This window comes from Puma concolor, chromosome D3, assembly GCF_028749965.1.
Source record: "Puma concolor isolate L17-30 chromosome D3, mPumCon1.1.hap2, whole genome shotgun sequence".
NCBI lineage: Eukaryota > Metazoa > Chordata > Mammalia > Carnivora > Felidae > Puma > Puma concolor.
Genome location: NC_141678.1, coordinates 35,563,778 through 35,574,614, shown reverse-complemented (window position 1 = coordinate 35,574,614; position 10,837 = coordinate 35,563,778). Strand labels below are relative to the sequence as shown.

General features: G+C 46.5%; 1 long non-coding RNA gene across 1 annotated transcript; it reads right to left on the bottom strand.

The window, feature by feature from the left end:
- Positions 1-2,160: 2,160 nt before the first annotated feature.
- LOC147575496 (uncharacterized) lies at positions 2,161-3,561 on the bottom strand. The gene is made up of 2 exons (XR_015242720.1): positions 3,331-3,561; positions 2,161-3,051 (listed from the first exon to the last, which is right to left on the bottom strand). It is a non-coding gene; the product is annotated as an uncharacterized LOC147575496 (long non-coding RNA).
- Between the last annotated feature and the right edge of the window lie 7,276 nt (positions 3,562-10,837).

Here is a 10,837-nt window from a genome sequence, read left to right as displayed (position 1 = left end):
TCTGCCCGGGGGCAGAAATTTGATATATCTCAAATTGCCTTAATCTGGAATGTTCATTTCAGAACGTGACCTCACTGAGAGAATGGGGATGGGCCAAGGCAGACGGTGTTCTAAGAAGAGTGTAGAAGGACAGACTTTGCCTGGTGCAGAAGAAGAACCCAACTGAAGAGGGTGTGGCCATGAAATGCAAAGGATTAATGGGGTTGATTTTTGTTGAGCCTTTGTTCTATGCCAGGCACTGCACACAACGTTCTCTGTGTGTTTAATTCCCTCATTGATCCTGAGCAGTAAAGCATATGCTCAGTTCACAGATGGGGAAAACACCAGTCAAGGTGGTTGATGATTTCCCCAGGATCACACAGCTGGGTTGTGACAAAGCCATGACATGAACCTCAGTCTCCTTCTAAAGGACTTACTGTCCCACTCTCTAAATTGGCCCGGGCGTCAAAACCAATTATTTAAAAATAATAGACATTCGTTTTTTATAGTTCCAGAGGCTGAGAAATCCAGGATAAAGTGCCAGCTGAGTCAGTGTCTGGTGAGGACCCTCTTCCTCGTTGATAGACAAAAGTCAATTCTTTTCTTACTTTTTAAAAAAAAAATTTTATTTACTTTTGAGAGAGAGACCGAGTGCAAGTGTGGGAGGGTCAGAGAGAGAGAGAGAGAGACAGACAGACAGAATCCGAAGCAGGCTCCAGGCTCTGAGCTGCCAGCACAGAGCCCGATGCAGTCGAACCCACGAACGGTGAGATCATGACCTGAGCTGAAGTCATATGCTTAACCTACTGAGTCACCCAGGTGCCCCCCAAAATCAATTCTAATAGCAACCTAAGAACCCAATGACAAAACCTTGTTGGTCCAGGCTCTGAGATGGTAGACTTCAAAATTAGGAGATAGGAAAACAGTCCGGCAATTTCTCGAAAAATTAAACATAGCATATCTTATGATCCAGTAAGTCTATTTCTAGATATATGCCTAAAAGAATTGAAAGCAAAGACTCAAACAGATGTTTGAGTACACCAATGTTCATATCAGGATTATTCACAATGGCCAAAAGTAGAAACAAACCCAAGTGCCCTTTAAAGGATGAACGGAAGGGCGCCTGTGTGGCTTGGTCAGTTGAGCGTCCGACTCTTGATTTCGGTTCAGGTTGTGATCCTAGGGTCATGGGATCAAGTCCTGTGTCAAGCTCCTCACTGAGCACGGAACCTGCTTGAGATTCTCTCTGTCTCTCTCTGAGAGAAAGAGAGAAAGAAAGAAAGAAAGAAAGAAAGAAAGAAAGAAAGAAAGAAAGAAAGAAAAATGAAAATTGTTACATCTGTACAATGGAATATCATTCAGCCTTTAAAAAAGGAAATTCTGACACATGGGTGAACCTCAAGGCTGTTGTGCTAAGTGAAAGAGCCCAGTCAAAAAAGGACAAAAAGGACAAATACCGTATGATTCCACTTACTTGAGGTACTTTGAGTGGTTAAATGCATAGAGGCAGAAAATAAAATGGTGGCCACCAGGGGCTGTGGGGAGGAGAGAATGGGGAGTTATTTAATGGTTACCAAGTTTCAGTTTGGGATGATGACAAAGTCCCGTGGATGGAAGGTGGTGATGGTTGCATGGCATTGTGAATATGCTTAATGCCACTGTGCTTTGCGCTTAAAGATGGTTAAAATGGAAACTTCTATGGTATATGTATTCTGCCACAATTTTCGAAAACCTCACAAGGACAGCAATGTAGACTTGGACCTTAAATATCCTCTTTTATTCATGAGCTCAAAGCACTTTCCCTACATTCTGCTATGTGGTCACGAATTCACAATGTCAGCTGGTAAAAGAAGCCAGTCCGAAGAAGTAAATATAGTTTCTGATGGTGGAACCAGGCAGTTTTAGCCATTAGGGAAATCAACTGGTCTTACCAACTAGTTTTGCAGAAGGGGAAACTGAATGCTGAAACAACTTGCCTGAGGCCGCACAACAAGGGAAGTCAGCCTTCAGGTGGCCCAGGGCACCTAAAGCCTTAGCTGTCCCACCGGGTTCTATCCTCTAGAGCAAACTGAAGAAACGGAGAGAAAGAAACAGATGGAATGGCGTGCCCATGTGCACATTCACTGGTCCGAAGGTAAAAGCATGGAAACGGCTGAGACATGAGATTCTAGTACAACTAAATGCTTTAAACCAGTTTATTTTTCTGAAAGATTCTAGAACCAGACGTTTATTTCTTCCCACAATTACTACGCATTGACCTTTTTCATCCCTGTATGTGCACAAGAAATGAGCCCATGTCCTAGCTATAAAGCGTCAAAACAAATTCCTGCTAAACAAGGGAAACAAAAATTCAATGGAAATAAAACTCACTCTGTTTTTCATGCAGCAAATATTTGCTGGGCACCTAGTTGATGCCAGAGACTATGTCATCCCAGGGAATACAGCTGAGGACAAGCTATGCTGAGTCCCCACCCTCGTGAAGTGCTGCTCTCAAACAAATACATGGGATGTCACACCAAGGAAAGCTTGAACAGTTAAGTGATTGCTTGGGAAATTACACAAAATTACTGCCGAGCGTCATAAAGGCTACGATCAGAAGTCTGGATAGCTGAGGAGCTGTTAGGATGGTCTGTCAGGGTTCAGAGAAGCAGAGCCGCTAAGAAACAAAGACACGGGTGGTGTTATGGGCTGAATATTCGTGTCCCCTCTAAATTCATACATTGAAACCTACCCCCAGTGTGATGATATCAGGAGATGGGAGCTTTGGGAGGTGGTGCAGTCATGAGATGGAGCCTTCATGAATGGGACTAGTGCCCTTATACAAGAGACCCGAGATCACTCCCTCTCCTGTCCACCCGGTGAGGACACCGTGAGAAGATGGTCATCACTGAGGAACAGGGCTCTCAGCAGACACCAAATCTGCCAGAGCCTTGGTCTTGGACTTCCCAGTCTCCAGAACCATGAGAATAAGTTTCTCTGTCCTCATGCAATTGTGGGAGCTGGCTAAGCATCTAAGCAGCTTCTGTCATGGTGTTGTTTTCACATCCGAGGTTGGAGCAGCTGGAGAGGGACCTGAAGCGGGGGAGATAAAGAAGGCTCGTTGGTGCCCCTGTCCTCGGTGTAGGAGTCAGGCACAAGCCAACCCCCTTTGTCATGGACAAAAACATGCATCTGGCCCAGGAGTGGGAGAAGCTGAGAGGGACTCAGGCCAGCCCCTGCCTCCGGTCGAAGAGGTGGAGCTGGCAGGCGTGAGACCATGTGTGTCGGCCCCAAAAGGGCTGTGGTTTCGTCTCCACCCTCCTCACCTCCTACAAGAGCCTCTTCTGTGGCTCATCATGACTGGACACTTACAGGGAAGGGAGTTCCAGGAGACGCAGTGCCTCTTGTCAAGCTGACAGATTTGAAAGCCACGACAGATGGCGACCTCCCTCGGACTGGGGGCTGGGGGAGGCTTCCAGGAGGAAATGACATTGAACGATGAGGCCCCGGGGATGGTGCGCGGTGGCCACACGGAGTGTAGAGAAAGTTCCACGAAGTGTCAGAACCACAGGAAGAAACAGACACTGTCTGAGAAAGCTTGCATTTTTAAAAGGAAGTGGGAACCAAAGGGCAAAAGATGTGTTCCCAAAGGATAAACTTGTTCTAAACCAACAACGTAGCACTTTATCAAGCATCTGTAATAGTGAATCGAAGTCAATAAAATGGTGGGCAAGCGACTTTCCCAACCTGTGGGGTGATTCACAACTTCCTCCTCATCCCTCCCAGCCATCCTTCCTACTCCCAGTCCTCCTCACTGCCTGGGAAATCGCAGGGTGGGGTCCCAATCACACAGATACCTTCACTTGTCTTTGCAGACCTTACCCAGGAGTGAGGGCAGTCATGGGATAGAAATCCCGCAGACTGGAGTCAGAGTTTCCCACATTATGTTGGTACGGGTGACCAAAATGCCAGTGGTGTACAAGAGCCTCTGAATCCTCTCTGTATGCAGTCAGAGCCCAGTGTCCCATCCCAGCAAGGCTACACCATGTGGGAGACCCTGGGTCAGCATCTAACTAACTAACTAACTAACTTTCAAACTATGTGTCCTCCAGATTAGTCCATTTCCTTAAGGGAAACCCAATGTCCTGGGGAAAAAAGCAGGCTTCCTGTCTTTCCAACCCAGTACAGCATCTTTCGCAAAGATGATCATTCTTAGGAAAACCACCCTAACAGGGCTGATCTCAAGACTTGCTGCTTCCAGCCTGACCTGGGGACACTGGTGGTGACCTGGGCCTGGGGTGGGGGATGAGGGGGAGGCTGCAGAAAGGATGCACACAGTTCTAAGCAGAAAGGCAGCCCCAGGTGCCAGGTCTTCCCCCCCCCCCCCCATCATGAGATAGCAGGTCCTTGGTTCCCTACTATGTCAGGGGTCCCCAAGACCACCCCGAGGGTGATTCAATGGAAGGATTCAAAGAAATCAGAAAAGTTGGTCTACTCATGGTTATGTCTTATTATAGTGAAAGGATACAGGTGACAGCAAAGGAAAAAGCCTCAGTGGCCCAGGAGAGTTCCAGGAGTAAGGTTCTCACTGTCTGTCCCCAGTAGAGCCCTACAGACAGGATTTTATTCTTCCAGGAACAAGATGTGATAATATATACCAAATACTGTCAATCAGGGACATTTACATGAGACTTGGGGTCCAGGGATTTTGTTGGGGTTGGTCATATAGGCATGGGGTACCCTCATGACTGACCTTAGCTATTCAGATTCCAGCCTTTCCAAGCTGATGCAGCATGGCCAAGGCCCCCACCATAAATCACACTGTGAGCACAGACAACCCAGGGGAATAAACCCTGACACTCGTCAGGCAAGATAGTCCATGGGCTTAGAGTTATCTCTCAGGAACCAGTCAAGGGCTAGACCTTTCTCTGGAACATGCAGAGTTTAGACAACCCAAGGCTACTGGGTCAACCTCGTACTGTTCATCCACGCATTTTGTTCTGAGAGGGAAGTACCATGGTCTGGCGTGGGCAACACTAGTCAGGAGGCTTCATGTCGCTAACCTGTTGGCGACCTCAGGTTAAGACCTATGGAGTCTCAATGCCTTCGTTTCCCCACCTGTGAGATGATAGTAGTAATGCCCAGTCTGAATTTCCTGAAAGGTGCTACCAGAATCAAATGACACAGTGGCTAAGATCGCCACTGAGCCTCAGGTACTTGCCAATGTCAGGGTTAACAAGGTGTAGGAGTCAATTAGTACTCTAGGGATTTCTGCCTATTTAACAGCCATTTTATTTTCCCCTAACAATTACAAAATGCTTACCATGTGCCAGGTACAATATCAAGCGCTTATGTGGATTATCAGATTTAATCCTCAAATAATTCTCTGAGGATGGCACTATTATGGTCCTCATCTGGGAGGACTGAGGTTCAGTAAGGTTACCTAAGGTCGCCTCTCTTCTTAAATAGCAGAGACAGCTTTTAAACTGAACAAAGATAACCAGAGCCAGAAAAACAAAGCTACGTTCGTTGCTTGCCAGACAGGGGAAAGCTGCTTGGCTCACCCAAAGGTGTGTTCAGTGACTCCCTCTAAGTTAAAAGGGAAAGCCTGGACGAGGGTACAAAGAAAAGGCTTTGGCGCTGAGGAGGTGGGATTCTGAAGGGTGTCATTTGATTGTCAGAGGAGAAAATCGTGAAACATTTGGAACTGTTCATCGCTCTGGTTTTGAGAACAAAAGTGCTGTTGTCCAACAGGTCCAAATGGGTTGTGCAATTAAGACTGAGCAGGCTCAGGTCGCGGCCGGTGAGTTTGTAGGCACCTGAGAATTGGGGACATCCTTCTCTACAGAACTGAGGTGTCTGTCTCCAGACATCCCCATATCTGACCACCTTTGTTCAGTATCAGCTGCCTTCCCGCCAGCTCCCAGCCGCTCCCAGCTAAACATGTCAGAGAATTTGGACTGCGTTTAGAATGCACAATTTGGGGGCGTCTGGGTGGCTCAGCCGGTTGAGCGTCCGACTTCGGCTCAGGTCATGATCTCGCGGTCCGTGAGTCCGAGCCCCGCGTCGGGCTCTGTGCTGACAGCTCGGAGCCTGGAGCCTGTTTCAGATTCTGTGTCTCCCTCTCTCTCTGACCCTCCCCATTCATGCTCTGTCTCTCTCTGTCTCAAAAATAAATAAATGTTAAAAAAAAAATTAAAAAAAAAAAAGAATGCACAATTTGTCAGTTTTTAACAGTATCATTGTTTTTTGTGGGTTCTTTTTTAATGTTTATTTATTTTGAGAGGAGAGACAGAGCGCACGTGAGCAGGGAGGATCAGAGAGAGAGGAGAAAGAGAGAGAATCCCAAGCAGGCTCCAAGCTGTCAGCACAGAGCCTGACGCGGGGCTCGATCGTGACCTGAGCGGAAATCAAGAGTCGGACGCTCAATCGACTGAGCCACCCAGGCTCCCTAACAGTATCATCGTTTTTAAGGAAAACCTCATTTTTATTAACACACACACACACACACACACACACACAGAAGTAAGTGCACTTGATTTCTTCTTCTACTCATCTGCTGTTTCCTGTCCTCCAAGATAAATCTAGAAGAGGAGACAACTGTTCGGTTGCTACAAATCATAGGAACACCGTGGTGCAAAATAGCTCCATAAAAGACTTCAGACATGATCTATGTGTTAAGGCAGAATTTAGAGGAAAGGAAAAAAACAATCTTGGCAAGAAGCAGCAGAAGGCTTTTACACAGAGGCACATCTGAAACTCTGAAAAGAAAGAGTGAGAGCAAAGGATACCCACCATGGGGAGCAAGGCAGGCATCCAGTGTCGCCCTGTGCTGACACAGACAGGGTCCTGCAGACCGGAAGGTCAGGAGCCAGGCCTCTAAAAGGAGCCGCGACCACAGAATCCACACACCCAGGAGTATTTGGAAGGCGTCCAGGAGGTGGAGATCGCTATCAGGAAAAGAATCTGCTTTTGAGATGAGAGGGCTCAGAAGGGCCCCAAATGTCCAGGGAAAATAAGGATGGTTTCAAACAGTCCATTTGCAATAAGCCACTTTGGGGATTACCTGGAATGTTTAATAGTGGTAGTAGTAGTTTAATTCCAGAAAGATTAATGTGTCCTCAGAATAAGGATTGCTTACAAAAAATTGGGATAGAATTCTTTTTTTTTTTTCTTAAGTTTATTTATCTATTTTTGAGAGAGAGAGAGCACAAGCAGGGGAGGGGCAAAGAGAAAGGGAGACACAGAATCGAAAGCAGTTTGCAGGTTCTGAGCTGTCAGCACAGAGCCTGACCCGGGGCTCAAACTCATGAACCATGAGATGAACCTGAGCCGAAGTCGGATGCTCTACTGACTGAGACACCCAGGCGCCCCGGTATAGGATTCTAAATCTATTGTTCCTCACCCCTTCTCTGCCCCCATAGCCCGGCCTCCATTCATGGAAATGTTCACAAAGAGACCCTCTTTCATAGTCCAAAGAAGACCTACGTGCTGAGGAATTTGAGTTTCTGACTGAACGTAGCCTATTTTTCTTGCCCCCGTGACCTAGAACCTGGCCTTCTGGGAGGCGTTTCATCTTCTGTGACAGACGATGCCTGATCCAAGGGTAACAGCGCGCAGCCCTGCAATTCACTCCTGCCACTAACTGTCCCGAGTTAGCACAGACCCCAAAGGTAAAGGGCACAGTCTCCATCAACGTTGCCCTCACTTCAGATACCAGCTGCTAGTTTGGGGGTCTCAGGCCACTTGCACTTCTGACCAAGTGGCTATGAATTTGGGGTTCCCATGACCTCTAATAATTCACTAGAATGATTCTAGAGCTCAGAAAGTGCTATATTTATGATTATAGTTCTACTGTAAAAGATACAAATCAGGGCCTGGGTGGCGCAGTCGGTTAAGCGTCCGACTTCGGCCAGGTCACGATCTCGCGGTCCGTGAGTTCGAGCCCCGCGTCGGGCTCTGGGCTGATGGCTCAGAGCCTGGAGCCTGTTTCCGATTCTGTGTCTCCCTCTCTCTCTGCCCCTCCCCCGTTCATGCTCTGTCTCTCTCTGTCCCAAAAAAATAAAATAAAAACGTTGAAAAAAAAAAATTAAAAAAAAAAAAAAAAAAAGATACAAATCAGGAATGGCCCCATGAGGAGACCCATAGGGGGAGGTTTGGAAGGGTCCTGAACCAGGAGTTCCACGCCCTCTCCCTGGGGAATCAAGACTCATCACCCTCCTAGTATATCAGTAATGCTCATCAACCTTGGGACAGCTTTGGGTATCGGGTGTTTGGTGGGGGGGAGGCAGATTTTATTACATAGGCAAGATTGAATCATTGCCCACATGAGTGAACTCAAACTTTAGTCCCCCACCCCAGAGGTGGGAAGGTCAGGCTGATACCACAACAGGCCCCATCCTGAGTAACCTCATTGGCATTAACTCAGGTGTGGTCCTTGGGTCCCACCATGAATAACAAAGATGCTCCTAGCATTCAGAAAATTCCAAGTTCAGAACCTGAGACAAAGAGCAGAAAAATGCTTTATTATACAGCACAATGACAACAACTGACATTAAATGAGGGTTTTCTAGGTGCTAGGCTCTGCGCTGAGTACTTTCTATACATCTCCTTTGATTCTTAAAACAATCGTATGTGCCCGATTTATTACTATCCCCATTTTACAGATGACAAACTAAGGCATGGAGATGGGAAGTAACTTGCTTAAATTTGCACAGCTAGTAAGCGGCAGAGCAGGGGTTTGGACTCATACTTGCCATCTGGGCTACTATGTCCCTCGAGAGCTGATTATAAAAAGAGAGAGGCCAAGAGAGTGGCCATCATCACCAGAGAAGAATTTGGATATAATGCAAAGACCCAGACTGACTTTGGATTCTTGGAGGAAAAATAACCTAGGCTTCGCACTTGAAAGAATTCAGTCTTGGGGTACCTGGGTGGCTCGGTTGAGTGTCCAACTCTTAATTTTGGCTCAGGTCATGCTCTCACAGTTTTCAGGATCAAGGTGACAGCACGGAGCCTGCATGGGATTCTCTTTCCCTCTCTCTCTGCCCCTCCCCCACTTGCGCATGTGCACTCTCGCTGTCTCTCAAAATAAATAAATAAACTTAAAAAAAAAAAAAAGAATGAATTCAGTCTTCAGAGTCAGAAAAGCTGCTTTAAATTCCAGCTCTACCAACTACCAGTTGAGAAAAAAGCATTAAAATCTGATCTGAAACCTTCATCAATTAAACGGAGAGTCTAATAACGTTTACCTTACAAGTTTGGTCCGAGGAATAAAGGAGGCCATTTATTTGAAAGTGAAGACCTGTGGAAGGCTTTCTTTTTTCTTTTCCACTCAGTCTGTTCCTGGTCGTTCACCCACAGAATTTATCTTCTCTCCACCCGATCTATTTATTCCTTGTGCCTCACATGATACCCTCCAGCCTCTCTGATTGCCTTGGATTACATTTTTGTTCCCTTAGCTCAATTATTTTTATACTGTTCACATGGACTATTACTTCAGCTGCAGAGAACAGCAGCTTTAAAAACATTTATTAAGCACATAATCATACATGGCGTCGCCCTTGAAACAGTCCAGGCCGGGTGGCACAGTGGGAAAAGTCAGGGGCACGTAGTCAGTAGACTTGGGTCTGGTCCCACTTTCTTCCGAGTAGCTTGTCACCTTAGAAAAGACACTTAGCCTCTCTGAGTGTCAAACTACTCATTTATAAAGTATCACCAATAGTTGTGCCCTTCTTGCCAACCTCACTGGTGGTGGGGGTAGAGGCTTGTATGAGAAAATGTATGTGGAGTGTTTTGTTTTTGGTGTTTTTTTTAATTTTTTTAATGTTTATTTATTTTTGACAGAGAGAGAGAGACAGAGCATGAGTGGGGGAGGGGCAGAGAGAGAGGGAGACACAGAATCCGAAGCAGGCTCCAGGCTCTGAGCTGTCAGCACAGGGCCCAACGCGGGGCTCAAACCCACAGACTGCAAGATCATGACCTGAGCCAAAGTCTGACGCTCAACCGACTGAGCCACCCAGGCGCCCCAGTGTGGAGTCTTTTGAAACCAACAAACCTTTGTATGAATCAAGAGAATAATTATGTAAGACAGCAACTGGAGCAGACATTGAATCCCACATAAAAGGATGTACAAAAATCCTAGGACAATCCCATATAAGGAGCATACAGAAAAACGGCACAAGACATGCACGCAAATAAACGCATGTTCAAACCAAAGTCGGGTTCGTTTTTGGAAGGCAGTTGGCAGGGAGGGCTGGAGAAGAGGTAGATGAAAGCCACATACATGGCTCACTTCACCTCCTTAAAATTTCCTAACACCGTTTCCTCACAGGACATAAAAGAGATGAATTGAGTGTCTATACGTATATGTATATGTATATGTATATGTATATGTATATGTATATGTATATGTATATGTATTTAGAGATTTTACTTATATTTTTATTTTTTAGAGAGAGAGAGTGTGAGTAGAGGAGAGGGGCAGAGGGAGGGAGAGAGAGAATCTTAAGCAATCTCCATGCTCAGTCCGGAGCCCGACTCAGGGCTCAATCCCACGATCCAGGGATCATTACCTGCGCTGAAATCAAGAGTCAGATGCTCAACTAACTGAGCCACCGAGGGGTCCCAAGAGTCTATATTAAAAAAAAAAAAAAAAAGAGCTTTCGGTGACTCCTAAGTTGGTGCTAAAGTTGGGGTCAAATGCCTCATAAGAAACCTTGCTTTGGGGCGCCTGGGTGGCTCAGTCAGTTGAGCGTCCGACTTCGGCTCAGGTCATGATCTCGCAGTTCGTGGGTTCGAGCCCCACGTCGGGCTCTGTGCTGACAGCTCGGAGCCTGGAGCCTGCTTCGGATTCTGTGTCTCCCCCTCTCTGACCCTT